The sequence below is a fragment of the Paroedura picta genome, chromosome 1, assembly GCF_049243985.1.
Source record: "Paroedura picta isolate Pp20150507F chromosome 1, Ppicta_v3.0, whole genome shotgun sequence".
NCBI lineage: Eukaryota > Metazoa > Chordata > Lepidosauria > Squamata > Gekkonidae > Paroedura > Paroedura picta.
The window spans coordinates 55192614-55220409 of record NC_135369.1 but is presented as its reverse complement, the minus strand read 5'-3'; the positions used below and the strand labels follow the sequence as shown (position 1 = coordinate 55220409).

Genomic DNA, 27796 nt, shown 5'->3' with positions numbered 1-27796 from the left:
TGCTCAATCACTCTCCCCCTTTCCCCTTGTTCCTGCCTGATCCCAAAAAGATTATGGACACTTTAAAGAACATGGAGAGGGGAGGCCAGGTGCGAGAATGGGACAATGCTACAGAGACTATCTTGCCTTTCCCCCTCCATATGGACTTGCCTCTGGTTGTTCACTGGATGCTCACAGATAGGAATGCGAGATAAAGACCGTTTATGCACTGGCGGTTTCATGCTCGGCTGCAGGATGGAGTTTTAGTTGTGGTAGGTTGCCCCACCTCTTCCTGCATCCACACAAGGGAGCATTTGGCCTAGTGCACCTCATCCACCCCCGATTTGTACTCCTGCATGGGAGTTGGGGCAGTGAAGTTCCCAGTGCGTAAACGGTCAAAAAGTTGCAAATCTACTTTTTGTGATTTCCCTCATCCTGAGGAAATCTGGGCAAAACTCGAGCCAGCTCTTGGACAGCCTCAGGATGCAGGCGATGTCATGTGGAGGGGGCTCTAAAATGTGCCAGCAACCAGAGGCTTTCCAGGGGCACATTCCGTGTGTAGAAAGAGTCTGGATTTTCCACTTGTTATCTTGCTTCACATCAGGGAGCAACCAGGGGTAAACTGTGTGGAGGGGGAAATGTGGAACAGTCCCTACAGCATTTTGCCTCTCCTCGCACCTACACTCCCCTCTCTATTTTCATGCTCTGAGAATTTCTTTCTTAAAAAAAAAAAAATGACACAGTCCATGTTGCTGTGGGACTGCAAAGCTACTTTGTATAAGTTAAAATAAAATTTCCCCTAAAGTGTCCATGCTCTTTTTGGGAGTGGGCAGACAAAACACAGTCCCATTTGTGTTTTCTGGTGGAGGTGAATGAATGGGGAAAGGGCAGGGCATGATGAAGCAGCCATCTCTCAATCAGCTATGTGTTTGTGGTCTTTGTTTTTAAGCCTATGGTTTACACACAATCACTCTTCGGGGTCCAGTTACCAGGCCCAGCTTCTCACAACTCTACACAAACATAAATAGAGTCCAAAACACCTCGAATCCCCAAAAGAGGGGATGCTTTATTGTTGTGGCATTGCACCATAGGAACGTGGAAGTGTTGATTTTTAAAATTAAAAATGTTTTTACATTGTGGCGTTATTACATAGCAACATGGAAGTGCACTTAAAAAATTAATTTGGGGGCTAAGTTTGAGGGAAAATGAGGGAAGGGTTTCCCATGAGGTGGCTTGCAAATGCAAGGCTTACAACCGTGAGTATGCAAGCAGGGGGCAACGTAAGTTTTGCGCCTTCATGCGGATTCAGTCGAGCTCTTCTTCAAGCACCCAAGGCCAGCAGAGGGAGAACTTTCTCTAGCTATTGATGGAGTCTGACCTAATGGAAAGCAGAGGCCATTTTGTTTTGGCTTTCAAATAATAGATTATACTTTAGGCCTAATACAAGCTAAGAAGCAAGCTACACAAATACATTTAAGGACACTTGGACACTTAGGAGACAAAGCAGTTGTAATAGTAGTTTTGTCTTCTTGTGATGGGGAGGGGGAGGGGGAGAAAAGAAGTGCTTAAAATTTCTGTTCTGGTAATCTTTACTCCAGGCTCTTTCCTTCCTTCAAATGACATCTCGAGGAGCCCCCAGACTGTTCTAAATATGTTGTGACACTTTGTTATTTTTATATATTCTGGTTTTTTTTAACACATCTTAATTTTTAACAAATATATATTAAACAATTATACATATATAATTTTTCCAATCAAACCAAATGTTAATGTTCTGCAACAACAATCCAGGCCCCATTAAGATGGCGGCAAACATTGGGTGTTGATAAGATTTGGGAAGAATTCACACTCCACGGTAAGTGTGTTGAAAGTTGATGCTCTGCTTCTGTATCTTAGTGGAATCCAGGCCTGAAAACAAGAGATAGAAAGGATAGAGAAGGGAAGTTGTTTTTAATGTCCATACAATTAGTATCCAGATCCCACATTTTTCTTATTTGGAGGGTGGGGGAGAAAAAAAAAACTGGCCTCCTTGCCAAGGCTTCTGTGGAGCTCTGTCTAGAATTTTAAACTGCTTTTCCTGGGAAGAAAGTAATATTTCCCTGGGGGAGGATCTGAAACGGGCATCGCATTTGGAACAGCGGGACTGAATTTGGGCCATAATTTATCAGCGATTGGAGAGTTTGTTTATTTTAATTTCATTCATTTCACCTTGGAGCAAGACGTTAGCCATTTTCATTTTAATTGAGATGTTTGCCTTAGCAAATGTGCACCCTCTTTATTAACCCCGGCAGTGTAATTTTTCATTGTGAGGCTTGGATTCAGCGGCAACCATGTCACTGAAACAGCCCCACAATCCAAGCAAAAATGACAGCTTTCCTCAATCCATTCCTTTGTGACCTTGATTTGAACTTTATTCTCTTTCATCCAAGTATTTTTAATTAGGTATTTGGACTTTGACAAGATGCTAATTTTCCTGGTTTTACATTCTTGGTATATATATATATGGATGTAAAAATTTGGTAACGAGGAGCTTTCTGCTATATTCCAGCTTTTTTTTACTGAGAAGTGTCTATTTGAAGAAGAAGGGCCTTTTCGCACAGGGATCTTTGTTGCAAATTGTTTGCGGAATGAAAAATCGCCATTTAAAATAGTGGAATTCGTCGTTATGCATACCTGCCTTTGTAGTGGAATCAGTTGCGTTTTTTAGCGTTTCCCACAGGCTTCCGGTCTCGGCAGAAATCGCTAGAAAGGAAGCGCTATTGCCAAGCTTGTCCCGCCCCTGGCCGTCAAGCAGCCAATGGGCAGCCGTTAGCATGCTCCCAAACAGCCCCTTTCCCTTTAAGAAAGGTTTTTTAAAAAAAAAAAACGACCCATAGCAATGAATCTAGGTAGATTCGTTGCTACGGAGAGACCCATCCAGCTGCCTAATGTGAGCTGTCGTTTGATTGTATGATCATTTGCACGCTGCCTCGAGTGATAAAAAAAAAAATCCCCCCCCCCTCTCACGGGCACGATTTTCGGCTGAATTTATTTGTAAAAAATAAAGGGACTTTATTTCAGCAAACGGGCTTTTCAGTTGTTTGTGCTTAGTGACTAAAGGTGAAGGACTGAAGCCAGGGAAGCCTCTAAACAGAAAGAGGCTCGCCGGTGCGTTTATCCCCGCTCGCTCGGAGAAAAAAAAATGGCGATCGCTTCGCCGGAAGTTTGGAGGAGAGAGCCAGGGGGAGGGACTTTGAAGAACCAGCAACAATGGTAACGCACAGATCTTTAGCGCTACTGTTGCAGATTGGTTGCAGGAGTGTATCGCTATCCGGAGGGTGAATCCACTTTTCTGGATTCCCCTGAAAGCGCCACAACGAAGCGCTTTTTGCTGATTGGTTTCAGGATTGTTGCAGATTGTCTACGACGTCGTGGGTTATGTCAAATTAGTAGCGTTTCCAAATAGCAACCATTCTGCTACTTTGAAGCCGTGCGAAATGGCCCGAAGAGTTGGTTCTTTTCTCTACACAAAGGAGTTTCAAAATGGCTTACATTCACCTTCCCTTTCCTCTCCCCACAACAGATACCCTGTGAGGCGGGTGAGGCTGAGAGAGCCCTGATATCACTGCTTGATCAGAACAGCTTTATCAGTGTTGTGGCGAGCCCAAGGTCACCCAGCTGGCTGCTGTGGGGGAGAGCGGAATCGAACCCAGCTTGCCAGCTTAGAAGTCCGCGCTCCTAACCACTACACCAAGCTGGCTCTTGGCTTTTTTCTTTCTTTGTTATCTCACTGATATACTAAAGCAATCAGTGGCTTGTAAATTAACATAATTTCCTAGAAGTCAAATGTGTCAAAAGAGATAAGATAGATATTTTAAACAATAAGCTATACAAACTCATAGGCACAGTGAAGTCTAGAAATCAAAAAATGTAAAACATTTTATGTTTACTTTGTAAGGCTCCAGGTACTTCAAATGCCCCAAATCCAGGCAGGAACTTCATAAACATATTCAAAAGATATGAAGTTAATTGTCTTAAAAACATGACACTGTCATTTAAAATTCCTGATCTGAGGGAATGCCCGAGGAGCTGAAGGGAATAGATAATTTTAAGACCTGCACCATTCCTGTCCTGTGGACATTGCCTTTCATTCATGAACCACTAACTAAAATATAAAAACAATGCAGAGAGGAACAAATGAATATTTTGAAGGGTCATAGCAGCTAGCAGCTAGCAAGAAAAAATACGTGGTATCATTAATCCCTACTCCCTCCTCATCTATTGTTATTTCTTCTTGCCACTTCCTATTAACTGATGCTGACATCTTATCTCTTGCTTGAAGGGCAAGCCAGAAGATTACTTTGGAGCTGATGTAAGTGACAGTCCAAGGATTGGCTAGCAGCCGGTTCAGTAAGGGCAGGGACCACCCAAGCCCTGGAGTCTCCATATGTCAACTCTATGCCATGCCATGAATGCTCGGTTTAATTTTGGACTGCCTTGTTATAGCATAATAGATGCAGCATTTTACTTACAGTATATAGATTCTAGTACTTTGGTTACTAATGCCTCTCTCTTTTCTTGATTAGTGTTATCAGTCTTTTCTAAGGTACTTTTAATTTGCAAGGTGTTTTTCAGTCTTTGTCCTCAAAAAACCCTGTGAGGTGTTATCCTAATTTTTCATACAGGGAACTAGAAACTATGACTGAGCCCAAAAGATGTATACCTATATTTATATATGTCAGGGATGGACTATGATTACCTTGAGCCCCTGTCCATGGACATTTGGAGAGCTACTGTTTGGCAGCCCCTGATATAGGTGAACTGTCCCTTTTTTCTCCCACAATACATTATTAGCACAAAGCAACTTCCCAAAGCAATACTACAAACAATGTATTTGTTTCAATTTTATAAACATGTATGGCTTGATGACCACAGAATCATAGAATCATAGAGCATCCAACCATCAACCTAGCAAGCATGTGTGCTGCAATATAAAGGGTTTGGCCACACAGGCAAGTATGGTTTCAGTAGTTTATAGGAAATAATGTTCCAAATAGCTTGTTTTATGAGATTTCGAGGTTTATATTATACATTCTGGAGTCTTTTGAGATTTTTTGACTGTAAAGACATGATAGCCCTCTTTAAGTATTTGAAAGGTTGTCGTTTGGAGGAGGGCAGGATGCTGTTCCCATTGGCTGCAGAGGAAAGGACGCGCAGTAATGGGTTTAAACTACAAGTACAACGATATAGGCTAGATATCAGGAAAATTTTTTCACAGTCAGAGTAGTTCTGCAGTGGAATAGGCTGCCTAAGGAGGTGGTGAGCTCCCCCTCACTGGCAGTCTTCAAGCAAAGGTTGGATACACACTTTTCTTGGATGCTTTAGGATGCTTTGGGCTGATCCTGGGTTGAGCAGAGGGTTGGACTAGATGGCCTGTATGGCCCCTTCCAACTCTATGATTCTATGATTCTATGAAAGAGCTCTGTATGCTGCATTTGGAGGTGAGATCATTCGTTCTTTGTTAAGATACAATATATATGTTTATGGTTTTTGAATTTGTGGCTGTTGTTTATATGTTTTTAGATTATTTCTGATGAAGAACACTTTGGTAGGCTTCAGTAGTGGGCTAAACTGAATAAAATGAAGTTCAATAGGGACAAATGTAAAGTTCTGCATTTATGTAGGAAAAACCAAATACACCAATATAAGATGGGGGAGACTTGTCTTGGCAGTAGCATGTGCGAAAAGGATCTAGGAGTCTTATCAGACCATACATTGAACAAGAGTCAGCAGTGTGATTCAGTGGCTAAGAAGGCCAATGGGATTTTGGGCTGTATCAAACAGAGTATTTCCAGATCACGGGAGGTGATGGTACCGTTTTACTCTGCTCTGGTTTGGCCTCACTTGTACTGTGTTCAGTTTTAGTCACCCCAATTGAAGAGGGATGTAGACAAACTAGAACGTGTCCAGAGGAGGGCAACAAAGATGGTGAGGGGTTTGGAGACCAAGACGTATGAAGAAAGGTTGGGGGAGCTTGGTCTGTTTAGCCTAGAGAGGAGACAACCGAGGGGAGATTTGATAACCATCAAGTATTTAAAAGGGTGCCATATAGAGGATGGAGCAAAATTGTTCTCTCTTGCCCCAGAGGGACAGACCAGAACAAATGTGATGAAATTAATTCCAAAGATATTCCATCTAAACATCCGGAAGAAGTTCTGGACAATTAAGCGGTTTCTCAGTGGAACAGGCTTCCTTGGGAGGTGGTGGGTTCTCCATCTTTGGAAATTTATAAACAGAGAGTCTTTGGGGCTTAGCCTGGATAGTTCACCTGTGATCCTGTTTCCTATGTGAAAGGTGGACTGTGAGCCAGTGTGATGTAATGCTTTCAGTGAGTGTAGGTGAGCACTGAACTAGACCTTGAGAGACTCTGGTTCAATTTCTCACTTAGCCATCAACCTCATACGGTGACTGTCTTATGGGATTGTTATGGGGTAGCTTTGGGGGAGAACTATGTATTTCATTCTGAACTCCTTGGACGGAAAATGAGATGAAAATGTGACAGACCAATTCTGTACGAGGAATTTGGCCCTGGACAGCCTCTCATTGCTTGCAGGTTTTAGACTGTTTATGCACTGGAGGTTTCATGCCAGGCTGTAGCCTGGAGTTTTAGTCATGGCAGGTTGCACCACCTATTCCTGCACCCACACGGGGGAGCATTTGGCCTGGTGCTACTCATCTGCCCCCATTATTTGTTCCTGCAAGGAAGCTGGGGTAGTGAAGTTCCCAGTGCATAAAGGGTCTTAGTGCTGCTTCCACATAACATCAGCAGCAGCCCAGAGCTATCCAGTGGGTGGCACAGGTTTTTGTCAGATGTGCTTCTCGATGAGGGAAATTGTAAAATCATGATTTGCCACCTCTTGTTGCTCTTCCAGTAGGGGCACAAACAGGGGCAGGCCTGTCTGGAGGGAGAAACATGTTTCAGACTTGGTAGCAGTTTGCCCGCCCTCACCTGCTTGAAATTTAAAATAAAAATGGTGTGGTCCACATATCTGCAAAGTGGCATGCCCTCGCTTCAAATAAAATGTTTTCTTCAGTGTGCACGGTAATATTGGGACTGGGCAACTAAAACACATCCCTGTTTGTGGGGTATGAACGGGGAAAGTGTGTGTGTGTGATCCAGCAGCCCTCTTCCTATTAGTTTGGCATCCATGATCTTTGTTTTAAATCTTTATCATGAACACACAATCATTGGGGTCCAGTTACCATGGCCAGCCTATCACAAATCTACCCAAACATAAAGGGAAACCATTATACAAAGAATCCAGAAAAGATAAATGTTTTATTGTTGTGGCATGATCCTGAAGCAACACGGAAGTGCAAGTTTTTTAAAAATAAATGTTTTACTGTTGTGGCGTTTCCCCTTAGCAATGTGGAAGTGTTTTTTCCAATTAATTTTGGGACTCAGGGGTGGGGGAGGAACTTTGAGTCCCCAAAACAACCACTGTGAAGGGATTGGTGCCTTTATTGATTGACAATGTGAGAAGTGGGGAGAGAGGTTTGGGTTGTCCATGCTTCCTGTTTCTTTGCTGCCTTGCTGGGAGGCAAAAAACGATGAGGCAGTGGGATAACGTGGGAGGGGTCTCCCACGAGGAAGTGTGCAAATGTGCAGTTTCCTGTCACATGTTTGCAAGTAAGAGGCAGCATACATTTTGTGCCTCCATGTGGAAGAGTTCTTCCACAAAGTAGCAAGTGTTGCATTTATTTATTTATTTATTTTTGTAATTGAGACTCTGCAGTCTTCTACCAGTTAGAGAAGAGAGTACTGAGCTGGATGGACCAATGATATGACTCGATATAAGGCTGCTTGGTGTGTTCATATTTTACATGCAAACCCAGCATGCAACCTTGGCCTTTGGTTCTGCTCTTACCACCAGGCACTGACCTTCTAAAAGTCTAGATTTCATGAAAATGCATTTGTTTTATTTCTGAAGAGCTCATTGCCATATGGGAACAAATTATAACTGTTTGGACTTTACTTTTCTACAATAGAAGATAAATGAAAAAGGAATGGAAAAACCTGACAATCAGCACCTAACTGTTTACTCCTTGCTTTTTTAGAAATGTGTAGAAATATATTGTTCCCCATAGTTTTCTAATCATACAGTAAACATTGAAAATGAGCATTTTGTGTCAGAAAGCGGGATAACATGTGTTTGTTTAATATCTCAATCTTCCATCAAGGACATCAAGGCAGCATATATAAGGACATCCCATTTAACTTTTCGCAGTCAGCTATATGAGATAGAGGAATTTGAGTAACAGATATTTATTCAAGGCCATGCAGTGAGTTGCACACTTGCACAGGTTAAACAGGTTACACCACATCTGCTTTTGGTCAAAATCTAATACCCAAACCAATACAACCCACCTTTAGTGTTTCTGCAGTGTTTATTCCCTGTGTCTATTGCCATTTTATTTTGTGGCAGGTGAGAAGTCAATGTCATGGGGACTTAAGTGACTATTCAAATAAGTGAATAAATAAATATACTACTAAGTACACGTATATGCTAAAGTCTTGAGAAGTGCTTACCTTCCGTGACACCAACAGAGAGCAGCCATTTAATAGCTCACAGCTTTTGTGCATATTCCATAGTCGACAGCATTTCCCTATTTAAAAAGTATCATTTTCCTGTCGGCAAAACCGAGTGTCTGCTGTAGGAAAGCAGAGGCAGCAATTGGCTTGTATCCTGCAGTGAATTTCCACCTATAGAACGAAGGAGAGACTTTCCCTAATTCCCTGCTTCAGCTCCAGACTTTCAGCCCTCTTCTCATACTGTTTTGTGGGGTATTTCCCCCATCCCACCAGAAAAAGTGTTTCAGGGAGCCTTTTGGGTGGCAGCAAGAACAGGGAATTGAGGAAGTCTGGCATCATTGATGGAAATCCCTTCTATCAGCAGATCTACTATGGGATCTAAGCCATTCTCTGTTTTGGCACAATGAAATCAGACTGTTTTCTGGTCTGAGAACATCATGCAGGTAGAATCATAGAATCATAGAATAATAGGGGCTTTCCACACTCCTTCAAAATCGCACAATGGTTGCCAATTGAAAACGCTACAGTTTTGCCATTATGCACAACGTCGTTGACAATCTGCCACACACCTGAAACCCATCCGCAAAAAGCGCTTCCTTGTAGCGCTTTCAGGGAAATCCCCAAAAGTGGATTCACCCTCCGGAAAGCGCTACACTCCTGCAACCAATCTGCAACACTAGCGGGAAAGTTCTGTGCGTAACCATTGTTGTGGTTTCTACAAAGTCCCTCCCCCTAGCTCTCTCCTCTGATCTTCCGGCGAAGCGATCGCCATTTTTTTTCTCCGAGCGACCAGAGATCAACACACCGGCGAGCCTCCGTTTAGAGGCTTCCCCGGCTTCAGTCCCTCCCCAGAGCTGTTTAGTCACTAAGCACAAACAACAGAGAAGCCTGTTTGCTGATGTATTTTCCCTTTATTTTTCACACTGTTTTCGGCCGAAAATCGCGCCCGTGGGGGGGGGATTTTTTTTTTCACTCGGGGGGAGCGTGGCAACGATGAAACGGCAGCTCAAACACACCTGCCAGCTGGATGGGTCTCTCAGTTGCAACGAATCAACGCATATTCGTTGCAACGGGTGTTTTTTTTTTTTTAAACCTTTCTTAAAGGGAAAGGGGCTGTTTGGGAGCATGCTAACGGCCGCCCATTGGCTGCTTGATGGCCAGGGGTGGGACGAGCTCAGCAATAGCGCTTCCTTTCTAGCGATTTTTGCTGAGACCGGAAGCTTGTGGGAAACGATGGAAACGCAACTTGATTCCACTACAAAATCAGGTATGCATAATGACGAATTCCACTATTTTAAATGGCGATTTTTCGTTCAGCAAACAATTTGCTACAAGGATCTCGGTGCGGAAAGCCCCATAGAGTTGGAAGGGACCTCGTCATTTAGTCCAACCCCCTGGACTATGCAGGACACTCACAACCTTATCACTCATCCACTGTAACCTGCCACCCCCTTGAGCTTTCAAAGCATCAGCCTCTCCATCAGATGCCTATCTAGCCTCTGTTTAAAAATTTCCGAAGATGGAGACCCACCACCTCCCTAGGAAGCCTGTTCCACTGAGAAACCGATCTAACTCTCAGGAACTATTTCCGGATGTTTAGACAGAATTTCTTTTGAATTAATTTCATCCCATTCGTTCTGGTCCGTCCCTCTTGGGCAAGAGAGAACAACTGCTCCATCTATATGGCACCCTTTTAAGTACTTGAAGATGGTTACCAGATCCCCTCTCAGTCGTCTCTTCTCCAGGCTAAATAGACTAAACCTTTCTTAATACGTCTTGGTCTCCAAACCCCTCACCATCTTTGTTGCTCTCCTCTGGACACGCTCCAGTTTGTCTACATCCCTCTTCAACTGGGGTGCCCAAAACTGAACACAATACTCTGAGGCCAAACCGGAGCAGAATAAAGTGGTACCATCACCTCCCGTGATCTGGACACAATCCTCCATTTGATACAGCCCAAAATCCCATTTGCCTTTTTAGCCACTGAGTCATACTGCTGACTCATGTTCAATGTATGGTCTACTAAGACTCCGAGATCCTTTTCACACATTCTACTGCCAAGACAAGTTTCCCCCACCTTATATTGGTGTATTTGGTTTTTCCTACCTAAATGCAGAACTTATAAGTATCCCATCTAATCCCTCATCCAAATCATTTATAAATATGTTGAACAAAACAGGCCCCAGGACACATCCCTGGGGTAATCCACTTGTCATTCTTTTCCAAGAGGATGCTGAACCATTAACAAGTACCCTCTGGGTACGATCTGTCAACCAGTTATTGATCCGCCTGACAGAATTAGGATCCATACCACATTTTACCAACTTGTCAACAAGAATATCATATGGAACCTTATCAAAAGCTTTATTGAAATCCAGATAAACTATGTCCACGGCATTCACCTGATCCAGCAAGGTAGTCACTTTTTTGACGAAGAAGAAGTGTTGGTTCTTATATGCCGCTTTTGTCTACCCGAAGGAGGCTCAAAACAAATTACAGTCATCTTTTCTTTCCTCTCCCCACAACAGACACCATGTGAGGTGGGTGGGGCAGAGAGAGCCCTGATATCACTGCTTGGCCAGAACAGTTTTATCAGTGCTGTGGTGAGCTCAAGGTCACGCAGCTGGCTGCATGTGGGGGAGTGCAGAATCGAACCCAGCGTGCCAGGTTAGAAGTCCGCACTCTTAACCACTGTCCTACGGTCCCTATTGTTTTTCTTACTTGAAATATAACTAAAGAACCCCCCTTTTTTGCTATGTTTAGCATTTCTTGCTAGCCTAAGCTCATATTGAGCTTTAGCTTTTCTAACACTCTCCCTACAATTATTGGTTATTCGTTGGTAATAAGGCCTTCCTTCCATTTCATGGTGATCATTTCATAGAAAAATTTCATAGAAAAATTCATGGTTGTGACTGTGTGTGCTGATCCTGCTCAACTGTCATACATGGAAAGCAGCGTATAAATGCGAGGAGGGGATTTCAGGCATACATACCAACAAGTTTCAAATTAAGTCAGGGAAAGAGCCTTGATGCATTACATGGTACATTTAAGTCCCAGTACAGATGCCAAAATCTGTTGTGGATGGGTGTGTTGTAGAGCATGGGTATGAGGAACGGGCACGTCCCATGTATATGAAATAACCATTGGCAGAAGCCTATCATAGACAAAAGGGTCAGGAAGAGCAGGAAGAGCAGCTGTGGCAGAGCAACTGAATTATGTGCCCTGTAGCCTTCAGAGCTGCATAAAGTGGCAGCTGTCCTGGCAGCTAGTGCCCTGCCTGGTTGCATGTCATGGCTCTGAGTGACGGGTCACCACTGTGGTGGCATTGGCAATGGCCACCCTGTCCCAGTCTGAAGACAGGCTGGCCCTAGGCAGCATGCTTGCCCTGGCTCTGTTCTTCAGCTGTCTGCCAGGTTCACCATAACCACTGCAGATCTGAGGAAAGAGAGTTAAGGAACTGAAGCTGGAGGCAGGATCTAAGTTGGACATCCATGCATTTGTGTGACCAAGAATGAGTTAAACAGTGTCATAAAGAGAGTGGCCTGAATCCTGGCTGTGTGAATGAGATTGTGCAAGAGAGAAAAGTGCCCAGAATGCCTGGTTAGGTGAAGGTGAGAGGGGCGTTTGTGTATGTACTCAATTTCGTGAGGTACTGTTCTGCAATGGTTTGAATTTTTGTGCCTTGGATTGTTCTTTGGAGTAAAATTTAATGTTGATGTTCTCCAATACAGGCAACTGGGCCAATGTATTTTAGCAGTTATTACATTGGGCAAGGATCTGAGAGACCCAGGTTTGAACCTCCACTCTGCTATGGAAGCTAACCTACCTCACAGGGTCGTTCTGAGAATAATATGCAGGAATGGCGAGGAATTATGTATGTTGCTTTGAGTCTCCAGAAGAAGAAGAAGAAGAAGAAGAAGAAGAAGAAGAAGAAGAAGAAGAAGAAGAAGAAGAAGAAGAAGAAGAAGAAGAAGAAGAAGAATCATGGAATCATAGAATCATAGAATCATAGAATCATAGAATCATAGAAACATAGAGTTGGAAGGGACCGCACAGGCCATCAAGTCCAATCCCCTGCTCAATGCAGGATCAGCCCAAAAATTCCTAAAGCAACTGTTTGGCAGCCGGTTCCTTTAAGAAGAAGAAGAAGAAGAAGAAGAAGAAGAAGAAGAAGAAGAAGAAGAAGAAGAAGAAGAAGAAGAAGAAGAAGAAGAAGAAGAAGAAGAGTTGGTTCTTATATGCCACTTTTCCCTACCTGAAGGAGGCTCAAAGCAGCTTACAGTCGCCTTCCCATTCCTCTCCCCACAAGACACCCTGTGGGGTGGGTGAGGCTGAGAGAGCCCTGATATCACTGCCCGGTCAAAACAGTTTTATCAGTGCCGTGACGAGGCGAAGTTCACCCAGCTGGTTGCATGCAGGAGAGCTCTGAATTGAACCTGGCATGCCAGATTAGAAGTCCGCACTCCTAACCACTACACCAAACTGGCTCCATGTTATAACATAAATATGTTAAAGCATTCAAGAAAAGTGTGTATCCAACCTTTGTTTGAAGACTGCCAGTGAGGGGGAGCTCACCACCTCTTTAGGCAGAACATCACGGGGAACCTTATCAGAAGCTTTACTAAAATCCAAGTAAACGACATCAACCGAATTTCCACGATCCAGCAAGCCTGTTACTTGGTCAAAAAAGGAAACCAGGTTGGTCTGATAGGACCTGTTGGAGACAAATCCATGCTGACTTCCTTGGATCACCAAATTGTCCTCCAGATGTTTGCAGATAGCTCCCTTTAATATCTGCTCCATTATCTTCTGCACAACAGAGGTCAGACTCACTGGTCTGTAGTTTCCCGGGTCATCCTTCCTCCCTTTTTTGAAGATTGGAATAACGTTTGCTCTCTTCCAGTCCTCCAGGACATCTCCAGTCCTTAAAGAGGTCCCGAAGATGATGGACAAGGGCTGTGCAAGTTCTCTGGAAAGTTCTTTGAGTACTCTCCGGTGCATTTCATCTGGCCCAGGGGATTTGAACTCATCCAGTGCAGCTAAATGCCTCTCAACAACCTCTCTATCCATGTCAGCCTGCCACCCAGTCGCTATCCCTTGGCTACTGCCATCTCTAGATGTGCCTAAACCCTTTGACCTGTTGGAAAAAAACAGATGTAAAATAGGCTGTGAGCCTTTCTGCTTTCTCTGCATCCTCCGTTAGAATTTAAAATAGGCGCTGAGGCTTTCTGCTTTCTCTGCATCTTCCTTTAGAGTTTGTCCATCCGCACCCAACAGTGGGCCTATTGCCTCCTTTACTTTACATTTGCTCCTCACATAACTGAAAATTCTTTTCTTGTTACAATGGCCAATCTTAGCTCACTCTCAGCTTTGGCCTTTCTGATGATTGATCTACAGTGCCTAGTAACCTGTAGGTACTCTTCTTTAGAGCTCTGTCCTTCCCTCTATTTCCTGAACATTTCCTGAACAATTCCAGAAGAAGAAGAAGAAGAGTTGGTTCTTATATGCCGCTTTCCCCTACCTGAAGGATTCTCAAAGAAGCTTACAATCACCTTCCCTTTCCTCTCCCCACAACAGACACCTTGTGAGGTGGGCAAGGCTGAGAGAGCCCTGATATCATTGCTTGGTCAGAACAGCTTTATCAGTGCTGTGGCGAGCCCAAGGTCACCCAGCTGGCTGCATATGGAGGAGGAGTGGGGAATCAAACCTGGCTTGCCATATTAGAAGTCCACACTCCTAACCATTACACTAAACTGGCTCTCTGGGGGCGGGGGCGGTGAATGAGATATGAAATGAAAATAAATCAAAGAAGAAAGATCTGCAGGCCTGGCATAATGGTTGGATGTGCTGCAGGGTTGTATCACACTTTTAAGCACATAGAATAGTTGTTCATATGAGATGGCCAAAGACTTTTTTTGTGTGTTCTGCTCCTTTGCAGCTGGATTGTGCCTTTTGAACAAATCAGGTTCTGCCTCCTGAGTTTGAAACATCTATGTGAAACTGGAGTAGGAATGGTCAAGGTAAGACCATCTAGTTGCTTAACTTTTGGCAGCTTTTAAAATAGGTATCAGGGAATATCAGCCTGCATCTTCTGAGGGCAACTTTTCCCACAGACCCTCTTCCAATACAATAGGTGGGCAGCTCAAAGGCAGCCTCTCTACCGGCTGGCTATCCATCTGGTCACCAGTTCAAAACTGCGGTACTCACAACCTTGTGGTTTTATATGTTAAACAAATGTAGCTTTCTTGCACACAACTTGTATTTTAAATACTTTTTTTTAAATTGCCACATGGTTCTAAGCATGCTTTTATAACCTGCTTAAGAAGTGAGAAATTATTTTGAAACAGGGTTCAGAAAGAATGGTTGTTTATCTGTACAGTCATCAAAGAAACTGAAATGTTACATTATTAATCATATCTTTGTCATTTTAAGTGGCATCCAGATATGTTGGAAGAGAGCAGAGTACATAATAAAAGTAATGATAATGTAATGAATGACGGAACAGCAGTAGGAGCTCAGTTTCTGCCTTCTTTGTTTTCCATTCCCACCCACCATGATCTAAAGCTATATTTAGTTGTTTTGCAGAGAGAACCCAAAACAGTAACCTGAAGATTTTTTTCTCCCTTTTAAAAATGTGAAATAATAAAGATAAGGCTGTGCTGATTTTCTGTGAAACTGGAGAACATTTTCTTGCCGATTGCTGCTCTAATTTATTATTTAATTTGCATTCTGCTTGCAGTGTGTAACTTAATTAGTTTTTTTACAGCCTTTTTGAGGCTTGCAAAGGAACTGAGATTATGAAATTACTAAGTAGTGTTTGGGGAGTTAAATAAAGGAAGATTCAGCGGCTGCTCTGTAACAATTCTCAGTCTCACATTTTTGGCATCGTTGATCAGCAAAAATTATAGTTTCAAGGGCCATTATAAGCTTAAACAGATGCATCATAGGTAAGGTTTCCAGCTCTGGGTTGGGAAAAAACTTGGAGACTTTGGGGGTAGAGCCTGCAGAAGGCAGGATTTGAGGAGAAGAGCCTCAATAGGGTATAAGGCTATACAATCTACCTTCTAAGTGGCCATTTTCTCCAGGGAAACTGATCTACAATTCCTGGGCATCTCCAGTCCTATGTGGGGACTGGCCTCCTAATCACAGGTGAGTAAACTAACTGGTTTATATGAGTGTAATGAGATTCTGTGAGGAACAAGGACTCACCACTGTCCTGTTATCATTATGGTCTGTTTCCTTCTGTTTTTATCACCAGCAGTTTTACTGTATTCATTTATTTATCTGTTCCACTTAATATTTCTGGTAAGGCCTTGGAGGAGGAGCATGTCTCATGTCTTGCCACTCAGTGCTTAACACCCACTCAGGGTGGCTGTCCCACCCCTAAGTGCCTCCTCCTCCAACCAGCTTGCCAGTCTGGCCAGTGGCCAGCCAATCACCTTCCACCCCCCTCTGACCACCCCCTCTTCCTTCCACTTCCCTCTGAGGCTTGGAGGGTGCAGATCCGTGCTGTGTTAGAGCTGCCCTTGCCGGTGAGTTCCATAACAGGTCGTGGATGGAGGGGGAGCCCATCCACAGAGTTCTTCTTCCCCACCCCCCAAATCTAGTGCCTGTGGTATTCCTTTTTGCAATGGGTTAGGTACCTAGTTTAGGATATTTCTATGCTGTCTCTTCAAAGTACTAGTCAAGGTAGCTTACAATTAAAATAATGTCACAAACAAGCCACTGGACAGCATAAAAGTTATCCATAAAACAGAGACAGACCATTAAAAAGCTGGTATGATCAACCCCCTAATTAAAAGCCTGGGTAAAAAGATGTGTTTTGGCTTGGCCCTTAAAAGGAAGTAAAGTAGATGCCTAAAGGGGGAGTGCCCTATGAAGTGCCACCACAGAAAATGCTGTGTCTCTAGGTGCTACCCTACTCACCTCTGAAGGTGGGAGCACAGAGAGCTGAGCTTAAGATGCAGATCTTCACTGGCAGACTGGGTAGCATGGGAGGAAATGGTGCTTGAGTTACCTTTGCTTCATTTATATCCCAGTTTCCTGCCTAATGGTGTTTAATCCTCATAACAACCCTGTAAAGTAGGTTGGGCTAAGAGTACATGACTGGCCCAATTATTATTATTATTATTATTATTATTTCGATTTATTTCCCGCCACTCCCAAATGGCTCGCGGCGGGTTACAATATCTTAAAAAACCCATTAAAACTCCCATTAAAAGACTTTAAAATGTCACAACATGGCAGCACAATAATAAGATCCCCTTCCTACCCCCATTCCTAAAAAAGGGGGGGGTGGAGGAGAAGGAGGTCAACGATGTTCAAGAAGCCCGGGGGAGAGCAGTCGATGTACCCCGGCAGCCCCAGCCTCAACCATAGACCTGGCGGAAGAGCTCCGTCTTGCAGGCCCTGCGGAATGTTAAAGGGTCCCGCAGGGCCCGCAGCTCACCCGGGAACTCATTCCACCAGGTGGGGGCCAGGACCGAAAAGGCCCTGGCCCTGGTCGAGGCTAGGCGTGCTTCCCTAGGGCCGGGAACGACCAGAAGATTCTCACTCGCAGAGCGCAGAGCCCTGCAGGGGGCATAGGGCACTAGGCGGTCCCTCAGGTATGTGGGTCCCAGCCCGCGTAAAGCCTTAAAGGTTAGAACCAGAACCTTGAACCGGATCCGGACAGCAATTGGTAACCAGTGCAGCTGCCTCAGCACAGGCTGGATGTGAGCCCTCCAAGGTGTGCCGGTGAGGACCCTAGCGGCTGCATTTTGTACCAGCTGGAGTTTCCGGATCAGAGACAGGGATAGGCCCGCGTAGAGCGAGTTACAGAAATCTAATCTGGAGGTGACCGTTGCATGGATCACAGTGGCCAGGTGTTCGGGGGACAGGTAGGGCGCTAGTAGCCGGGCTTGGCGAAGATGGAAAAATGCCTGGCCGGCTACTTTCCTGACCTGCGCCTCCATAGTCAGGGAGGCATCAATGGTCACACCCAAGTTTCTGGCCTGGGACGCGATGGTAAGATGCGCCCCTGCCAGGGTGGGTAAATGCGCTTCCTGTTCCCGCCCCCTACTTCCCAGCCACAGGACCTCCGTCTTGGAGGGGTTGAGTTTCAGGCGACTCTGCTCAAACCATTCTGTCACTGCTTCCAAACATCTGGCGAATGGTTCCGGGGGGGAGTCTGGGTGGCCGTCCATGAGGAGATAGAGCTGGGTGTCATCAGCGTACTGATGGCAGCCCAACCCAAAACTCCGTACCAGCTGGGCCAGAGGGCGCATGAAGATGTTAAATAGTGTGGGGGAGAGAACCGCGCCCTGTGGGACCCCACAAGGGAGTCCATAAGGGCGCGAGAGCTCATCCCCCACTGCAACCCTCTGGGTCCGGTTCTGGAGGAAGGAGCGTATCCAGCGCAAGGCTGTACCCCGTATCCCCGTACCAGCGAGGCGGTGGCCCAATATCTCATGGTCCACGGTGTCGAAAGCAGCCGACAGATCCAGAAGGACCAGCACGGCTGACCCGCCTCTATCCAGCTGGCGACGGAGATCATCCAGCAAAGCGACCAACACCGTCTCCACCCCGTGGCCAGGGCGGAAGCCAGACTGATATGGATCGAGTGCCGAAGTTTCATCCAAGAAAGCTAGGAGCTGGTCCGCCGCAGCCCTTTCCACCACCTTGCCCAGGAACGCTAGGTGCGACACCGGGCGGTAGTTGGCAGGGTCCTGCGGGTCCAGCGTTGATTTTTTCAGGAGAGGGCGAACCACTGCCTCCTTCAGCCACTCGGGGAATTCCCCGGAACTCAGGGAAAGGTTGATAATATCCCTGAGTTGGCCTCCTGTCCCCTCTCCGCTCCCCTTGAGAAGCCAAGAGGGACAGGGATCAAGGGGGCAGGTGGTCGCCCTGACCGACCCCAGCAACTTGTCCACTTCGGAAGAAGAGAGCCGTCTGAAGCCATCAAACCTCGCTGCCAAAGACGGCCAACAGGTCTCCAGTTCATTTACTGTATTAATTGTGACAGGAAGGTCATGGCGAAGCGACAAGACTTTATCCGCAAAAAAGCTCGCTAATGCCTCACAGCCAAGTGCCAATTGACTAATATTTTGGCGCCCCTGAAGGGCGGTAAGGGATCTAACTACCCTAAATAATTGGGCCGGGCGAGAGCTTGCGGACGCGATTTCCGTGGCGAAGAACTCTCGCTTCGCCACTTTCACCGCCATCTCATACGCCCTCATAAGCGTGCGATAAGATGTTCTTGCAGCTTCGTCGCGAGTCTTCCGCCACACTCGCTCTAGTCGTCTCACCTCCCTCTTCTTTTCCCGGAGCACCCCCGTGTACCAGGGGGCCCGTTTGAGTCGAGGGCAGAGAGGACGCTTAGGGGCAATCTCATCTATAGCGGCTGTCAGACGGGACTGCCAGTCCTCTACTAACGCCGCCAGTGAGTTGCCAGGAGGCATCGGGCCCCGCAGAGCATTCCGGAAACCAATTGGATCCATGAGTCTCCGCGGGCGGGCAAAAGTGCGCCCGCCGCCCAACTGGGGAGGGGGTGGCATCCCAAGCCGGGCCCGCAGGGCATAGTGGTCTGACCATGGCACGGCCAAAGCTGGCTCCAGAACCACCTCTATCCCGGCACCGAAAATCAAGTCAAGCGTGTGGCCGGCGTGATGAGTGGGACCGGCAACAAATTGCGAGAGCCCTAGTGTCGCCATGGATGACACCAGGTCCCCACCAAGTCCTGAAGTGGGCGAGTCCGCATGGACATTGAAGTCACCCAGGATTAAGAGCCTAGGGAACTGCAACGCCCAGGCGGCCGCCGCCTCCAGCAGGCGGGGCAGGGCATCTGGTGGCGCGTTGGGCGGACGGTATACCAGCCAGATGGCCGCGCTCTCGACCGAGCCCCACCCAATACCGACACACTCCACTCCACTGATTTCCGGCACCGGGAGAGCCCTGCAGGCAAGAGTCTCCCGGGCCAGGATTGCCACCCCCCCTCCCCTCTTATGGGTCCGAGATTGGTGTAGGACCGAGAATCCTGGGGGGGCCAGTTCTTTCAAGGCCACCGACTCCCCCTCCCTCACCCAGGTCTCGGTCACGCAAGCAAGGTCCGCCCCCGACTCTGCAAAGAAGTGCTGCAGAGTGGAGGTCTTGTTCTTAATCGACCTTGCATTGCACAGGACCAAGATCGGACCCTCCCTAGCCTCCACCCTCACAGCCCTGGGGATGGGACGGAGGTTAGAAGGGGATCGAGCACACCCAGGGCGCCGGCCGTGTCTCCACCGCCAGGTCCTATGCGGGACACCAGTGCTCCCACCCCTTCTCTTGTCCAACCTCCTCCCCCAGCCATAGCGCCCCTGGCCCATGATCGTTTGGATCCCGGCCCCAGCATCTGCCATCTCTCCCAGGCGACCCTCCCTCTCCATGTGCCCCCCTCGAGAGAGGACGTCAATCCTAACTCCTATGCTAAGTCCCGCCTCCTCCCCAGCTGCACTAACCCTCCCTAACCCTCCCGACCCCACTAACTCTGTCACCACCCTCCCCCCCCTCCCCCACCCTAATCTAACAGCTGGTGTCCATGGAAGTCTGAGGATTCAAACATAGATAACTCAGGTCCTAGTCTGATACTAGAGTTGCCAGGTCTTTTGGTGAAGACAGGGGTCCCCCATTCCCAGGACTGACCTCTCTACTGCTAGTCATCTGGCTGATGAGGGGGGCATCCAAAAAAAGAGACAGATCCAGCATCATTACCCACGTGACCAGGAAGTGAAATAATCACTTCCAGGACATTAGAGCTACACTCTGGTATTTGTTCAAAAGCACAGCAGAAGCCACATTGACCATAGAGTTTTTGCACAAATACTACAGTGTCATCCTCATCTTCTTGGAAGTGTTGATGTCACTTCTGGATCACATAGGTGCAATACAGACATGTCCTCGTACAAAGGCTGGGCCTCCCTGCTGCTCCTGGTAAGTCTTAAGTGGTTAAGTTGCACCCCAGCCAATGTGGGTAGGTGCACTTCCTGATCCATTGCCTTCCTGCCCAGCCACAGGACCTCGGAGGGGTTGAGTTTCAGGCGACTCTGCTCTAACCATCTAGTTACAGTTTCAAAACATCTGGCAAATGTATCCAGGCAGGAGTTCGGAAATAGGGTTGGGTGTCTTCCGTATATAGCTCTGGACCAGCTGGGCCACACAGCACACAAAGATGTTCAATGAAGTGAGGGAGAGAACTGCTCCCTGTAGAACCCCACATTTGTTTCAGCAATTGCCTTGTAATGTCTGGTTCCTATTGGGAAAAGTGTTACTGTTTTTTGCAATGGAACTTGTTTTTGCAAAGGAAAATGGTGCAGCCTTCCTAGAAGCCATTAGGAATGTACTCCAGCTGACACACATCATCCTGACAGAGTTCCCTTTGGCATCTGTACCACACCATTGTTGAGGTATCTCTGTGACAAGTCTAGCATGTGTCCTCTTTCTTTCTGCTTTACACTTACAGGGAGTACAGGGTAAGCACTACTATACATTGTAGATATAGGAAGGGACTCTTATGCAGCACATTCATGCATAAAACCCCTGTGTTAAACTAAGCCTTGAACTGACTATCCCTGCACCTAGAGCAGAACAGGCTGTTGCTTTCTAAGTTTACAGTGATGCCATTCACTCAAAATCTGCTGGGTAGTCCTTCTTCTGTTCTGTAGTTAAAGCCCATTCATTCAGGGCTGCAAAGTTCAAGACCTGTGCAACTGCTGATACTCAGGATACTGGGTTTTGTCTTTTGTTGTTGTTGTTTTTGCACTGCATTGTCAGCTCACTTGCTGAGCTTGGTATCTTGTGAGTACATAATAGATCTCTTCAGTGCTTAGCTTTTGGAATGAGGAGAGTCAGAGGTCAAGACTATCTAGAAACAGGGTTGTCTTCCCTGGATGGGGCCAGCAGGCTGTGAGAGACATTAAGGAAGATCCCCCTAAGTTAAGAAAATTGCTGACCCACAAAAAATGACTTGGCTAACTTTTGAGACAGCCCATGTTTGTGAGAGACACACATTTCTGATGGAGATGGGGTTTTTCTTTCTACCATGACATAAAATTCCTACCACGGCTGGCTTCAAGATTGGTATAGAAGAGCACCTACCAAGGTTTATGGCTTAGGAAAAGGCTCACCACTGATCCAGAGATGCTTTGCCCAGTCACTTCTGCCAGAAAACAGAAAATCATAGTGGCCTCCTGGAAGATATAATATAATTCTCTGCCATCTTCAGCCCCAGAGTGAATGGCACACATATGAAGTTTAGCCAGAAGGTTGAGAAGACTGATCCAAAAAGGTGGAGGAGGCCAAGGCCAGTGTGTGGGGATGGGATTTATCTTCCCCTTTCAGGTATCACAGGTCCCTCAGTTTAACTTACTGTGTAGGGTTCTTGTGGAAGTAAAATGGGAAGGGAAAAAAACAAACATGTAAATCAATGACTTCCTTAGAGGAAGATGGGATAAAAATGCAGGAGTTGGTCAATGACAAAAATGAGTAATATCTATGCCATATGTCAATCAGAAGCCAAGTATTCAGAAATACATTAGTGTATTAACATCACAATTCCTCTGATGGAATGAAATTTGCATTTTCAGAAGAAACTGTGATGGTTTCTGTTGTTCCCCCGTCCTCTTCAGATTCCCCACTCTGCCCCATATGCTGTTCTGACACTCCGGTGACCCCCTCCAGAATAAAATGGAGAGGGGCTTAATGGCTTCATTAGGAGAAGGAAGCAATCAACTGTCATTCCACAAAGTCCATCGTGGTTGGAATCATGCCTATGTTATCCAGCTGTAGTTGGAATTGTAAGGTATTAACACATTTAAGAACCTTTACCCCCCAAGGGATTTGTTAATATGCACATGTGACAAACAAGATAGCAAACTGCGTATGGGGGTATTAAATGGATGACAAGGTGTGTTGGCAATGGCTGTCCTTCTTGTGATATCTTTAACAGCTCTGAAAACAACAATTTTAATAATCGTGGAGCAACAGATGATTGATAGATGTGTAATAGATGATTTGGAGTACAGTTATAAAAGGTTTCATTTTGCTTATATGCTGTACATTGAATTGGTTAAAGACTCCATAGGAAAGAAAGCGATGAGCCATTGTTCCCATAAAATTATAATGACAGCCCTTGCTAACTACTGTATATTTATTATGCAAAAAAGGAAATGTCTAGTAAAATTCAGCATAGGTTGATAACACCCATATAGTTCCCCCTTTCCACTGTCTTGAATAGACCTCCGACTGACTTTTACTGGATTATTAGCGTTAATTGCATCAATTGCAATATAATTGATTCTTAAATACTATGTAGAAACCTCATACAATTATAGAAAAACAAAAGTCATCTAGACATCTCAGATTTAGAATTCCTACACATTTAATTCCTGATAATCACCAGTCAGTTTGGACGTTAAGATTGTAGGGTCTCTTGTTTTCTTTTGGATAGGTTTTGACAGAATTGATAGTTTTAAAACATTTAACACAGTGCACATGGAAATAATAATATTAAAGCTCCAAATGTAGTTTGCAAAAAAAAAAAGCCCCCCCCCCCAAAAATGGTTTCATTTCATAAATGAGGGATGTGCTATCTGAACATAAAAATACAACATAGGAAACATACATATGTGCATGTAGCTGCACCCCCCCCCCCGACACACACAAAGCTGCTCTGTCATTCATATGGGGTTAAGAATAGTAACCGATCTTGCAGGGCTGCTGCTGAAATAGTGAAGTGTCATCAACACATTGAAGTGTCATATCAAAGGAAAGAAGTATTATTGTATCAAAGCAGACAATCTGTATTTAGAGATTGGATAAGAAATCTGATAAGGGCTCAGATCCATTATCTACAGGTGGAAGAATAGCTTCATAGATCATGCTTGCTAAGGCCTTTTGGTGCCTGACATGAAATGTAAGCAAAATCCTGATGTCTAGAGGGTATAAAAAAAAATCCATGCATTATTTCATTGAGCTACAAAAACAGCATTCTAAATTACTGTTCTGCATTCAAGATAAGGATGCCAGAACTTGCTCAGAGGATACACCCTTGGAGGCATTTAGCAGACTTATTAAGTATACATACTATTCTACAGTCAGACTGACATACCATTTCTTGCATTGCTGCTCATGGCCAGAATTCCCAATGTAGACATAGCTTGATTTGCTTATAGGCTTTATGCTGCTTCCCATTGGCCCTCTGGGAGGCATGTGGTGTTTTGTCTGAGTGGGTTTCCTTTGCATTTTACAGGTGTATTATGCTGTTAAGAAATCCACAAGGTGAAATTCAATATTTTTTATGTTACTCAATGAAATTTAACAAACTCATTTCAACTGTTGTTAAGCTTTAAACACACACACGCACACTCTCACACACACATAAAACCTCACCCCACTAAGCCATTCGCTGCTGCAAGCTGGGCAAAATGTGGTTGTATTATTGTTTGGTGTTATTATTTTTACCGCCAATGGCCCAACTTAATCCATGTCAGTTAAACATGCTGCAAAGCAGCCTGCTGTCAAAAGGCTTCCCTGAGGAAAAATTAAGCGCTTGCAGCCATCAATTATTCAAAGACTACATCTAAGGGCACCATCCACCTTGTCCTCCCACCCGCCCTAAGTGTTAAATAAATCATAACATCCTGTTCATCATGCCGTCAGTGGGAGTTAAAGAAGTCCTCGCAAATGAGGTCAAAATCAAAGGGCTGGAGCTGGCGTCCAAGTTTTTGTTTGCAAGAAGTAAGTGACTCCAGACCTTTTGATGGTTGAAATCCTCAAGGAAAATCTCCCGCCCGCCTCATTCCAACTACTTCCTGTGGAACTTGGAGGAAATGAGCATTTACCACAGGGAAGTCTCCACCCTTTTCCAGTCGTGTGCCTAATTTGTCAGGTGTAATATTGGCACCTGGAAGCTTGTTTTGGCTCCCGTTCCACCCCTAATGAGGAAGTATCAAAATACTTGCAACATACTGTGTTAGGACTCCAAAGGCTTTGATCACTGGAGATGGAGGCTTGAGCCATAATTAAAAAAAAAAAAAGGAGGGAAAATCCTATGACATTTGCCTCACAATCACCTTTTGAAAACTGTTACAAGGAGTTGGAGAAAAAAGTGTCACCACAGCCTATTGATACATGTGTTTGGAGACAATTGTCAAAACAGAAGGAAAAATGTGACAAGATTTCAAATAATAGATTCTGATGTAGATTGGTATCTATAGGGGATCATCGATATATGATAAAGCCAGTTGCCGGTTGTCCCAAATTCTCCCAAAATATTAATCCTATTCACATAGAGTCTTGACTCTCAAAATCTCATACCACAAACATCTTGTTCATCTCTAAGGTGCTACTGGACTTGAATTGAGCATGAAGAATCCATGTACAGTATACCCATGAAATTTATTTATATGTGCATTGAGTCATTCTCATGTTACATTCACTGCATGTACAACTGAGCATGTAATGTTTACCATTGCAGTGTTGGTTGTAAAATGAACACATATGGTCTCTTTCTTACTAACAGATGTGTGCTTGTGGATACAGGATGTACATGTATTCAGTGTAGCATGTGAATAGTAAATACAAAAATATTCTGCTTCCACATGCATACAATTGTTTGTAAGAAAGAGCCAATAGATCAAGAGAAGGAACACACAGTGTAACTATAAGTAAAACAAGGAGTATATACTTTGTGGCAATAAGTACAAGTAAGTACATAAACATCAATTAATTCTAGAACTTGTTTTAGTTTCCTCACTAAGTATGCAGAATTTGTTTAAAGAATGGAAAATATTTTGGTTCATTGCTTCACCAGTTTGGTACTAATATGAATCTATTAACAACCAATTCAAAAGTTAGCAACTTATGAAGAATAGGGGAAATATCAAATAATAAAGTAAAATCAATTAAAAAGATACAATTGTTGAAACATCTACTGTATTTTTCAGTTCTTCAAGCAAATTCTGCAATCTATTAAACATTTTTAGTGAAGAAACTGAGACAAATTCTACAATTAATTGATGTTTCTGTGTTTATTTGCACTTATTGCTACACAGTGCATATTTGTTTTACTCTAAGCCTCTTGTGGCACAGGGTGGTAAGGCAGCAGACATGCTATCTGAAGCTCTGACCATAAGGCGGGGAGTCTGATTCCAGCAGCCAACTCAAGATTGACTCAGCCTTCCATCCTTGTTTGTGACATCTGCATACAACCACTTTTTAGCCAATTTGCATACAAAATCCATAACCAAGTTGCAGTTGTATGGGGTTCTTAATCTTTCTTGGACTTCTGTTCCCATGCTTTGACCCCATTCCTTGTTTGTACTTTGTAATGATCTTATTTAAACTCCTGCCATGAATCACTCTTCTAATGACCATGGATATTCTTGTTCATGAGAAGTATGGAAGTTTCATAGAATCACAGAGTTGGAAGGGACCTCCAGGATCATCTTGTCCAACCCTCTGCAGAATGCAAGAAATTCACAACTACCTGCCTGTGCTACTGAGGAACTGCTTTAACTGTCAGGAACTTCTTCCGGATGTTAAGCTGAAAATTCTTTTGAATTAATTTCATCCCACTGATTCTGGTCTGACCTTCTGGAGCAACATCCTTTGTGTGACAGCCCTTCAAGTACTTAGAGATGTTTATCATATCACCTCTTAGTAATCTTTTCTCCAGGCTAACCTGAAAGATGGAAACCCCATTTAGATAGAGGCCCAAATAACTGTAGTAAAATTTTGGATGAGGGGACCTTTGCTGTCTTATCTTTCACTTTGGGCTTTCTTCTCTGTTTTGTCTGCAGTAAGGGTGGATGTATTGTTTAATTCATATCTTTCTTCAGGGCAGACAAAAGGGCCTCACAGATTTTCCACAGAAGACATCTCTTGCACCAGAGTCAATTTGAGTTGTTGTCATTGTACAGTAAGATACAGCTGTCTCCAGCTTTAACCGTCCCCCCCCCTCCCCTGGGCTGTCCTTTTCTATCATGTCAATCACTGCAGTTTTGTACAACTAAATACAAAATAAGCCTTCAGAGAATCCCTGACAGCTACGAGAGTTGCCACCTGCTTGGTTTCCTAATGACACAGAGTTTATTCTAGGTCTACATTTCCTTCTCTACAGTGTGTGGACTGTTGGCCCAAGAGATAGATGTTAATAATTGCTTTGTAATGGTGCAGTTCTTGGTTGCTTGATTGTAGCACTGTTCTCTCAGTGGATAATTCTGTATTGATAAGCAGAGGTGACCCAGGCTTATGATGATCTAAAACCCTTGTACCTGATCTGAAAATTGCAGCTGGTACAAAATGTGGCTGCTAGGGTCTTCACAGGACCCAAATCCAGCCTGTGCTGAAGCAGCTGCATTGGTTGCCAGTTGCTGCCCGGATCCGGTACAAGGTTTTGTTTCTGAACTTTAAGGCCCTTTGCGGTCTGGGACCCACATATCTGAGGGACCGCCTGCTGACTGCCTGCTAAGGAGCTCTGTCTTGGGCCTGCTAACGAGCTGCCCAGCCCCCGCCTGCCCTACTTTGTTTCGCTGCGAGCTGTGGCCCAAAGTCACCTTAACTGCCTGGCCAGGGGAGAGGACCCTTTCAGGGCCCATTCTTAGGAACGGTCTTTGAAGCTAGTTGAATAATAATTGGAGAACTGAATAATAAGTTTTGCTTCTTTCGGTTTTATTGTAATGTCCCGTATTGTTTTAATAGTGTTTTCTTGGGGTTTTCTTGGGGACAGTTTGTAAATTTTGTAAATTTTAATAATAATAATAATAATAATAATAATAATAATAATAATAATAATAATAATAATAGACTGTAAAACTTCTGATAGTTGAGATATCCATTTGTTTTTCTGAATACAAATTTTAGGCACACATTACTCTCACACTCAGAAAGATTTTATTTTAGGGCATAAATGAAACCACCATGAACAATTAATGATGAAGCAACTGAAGAATTTAATGTTTCTACTGAACCCCCACAGCCTGATCCAAGAATTGTGAGATTTACAGCTTGAGGAGGCATGACTCGCACAGATGTGATATTTATTTTATTCATTTTACTAGTGGTAAAGCCTGTTGCATCCTGTAATGCAATGGGCACTAGCTCATGGTTTGGTGTGGGTTTAGTGCCTCACTTGGAAGCTGGTGACTCTAAGAGGAGGTCTCTCTGTGCACAGAAGTCTTAACCCTAGTCAGGTTTATGCAGACCTAGGATGTGTAGAATTCCAGAACATGA

At 44.6% G+C, this 27796-nt stretch overlaps 1 long non-coding RNA gene across 1 annotated transcript; it reads right to left on the bottom strand.

Annotated features, from left to right (window-relative positions):
- Positions 1-1515: 1515 nt before the first annotated feature.
- LOC143837521 (uncharacterized) lies at positions 1516-24394 on the bottom strand. Its single transcript, XR_013231009.1, has 3 exons — positions 24318-24394; positions 23673-23823; positions 1516-1887 (listed from the first exon to the last, which is right to left on the bottom strand). It is a non-coding gene; the product is annotated as an uncharacterized LOC143837521 (long non-coding RNA).
- Between the last annotated feature and the right edge of the window lie 3402 nt (positions 24395-27796).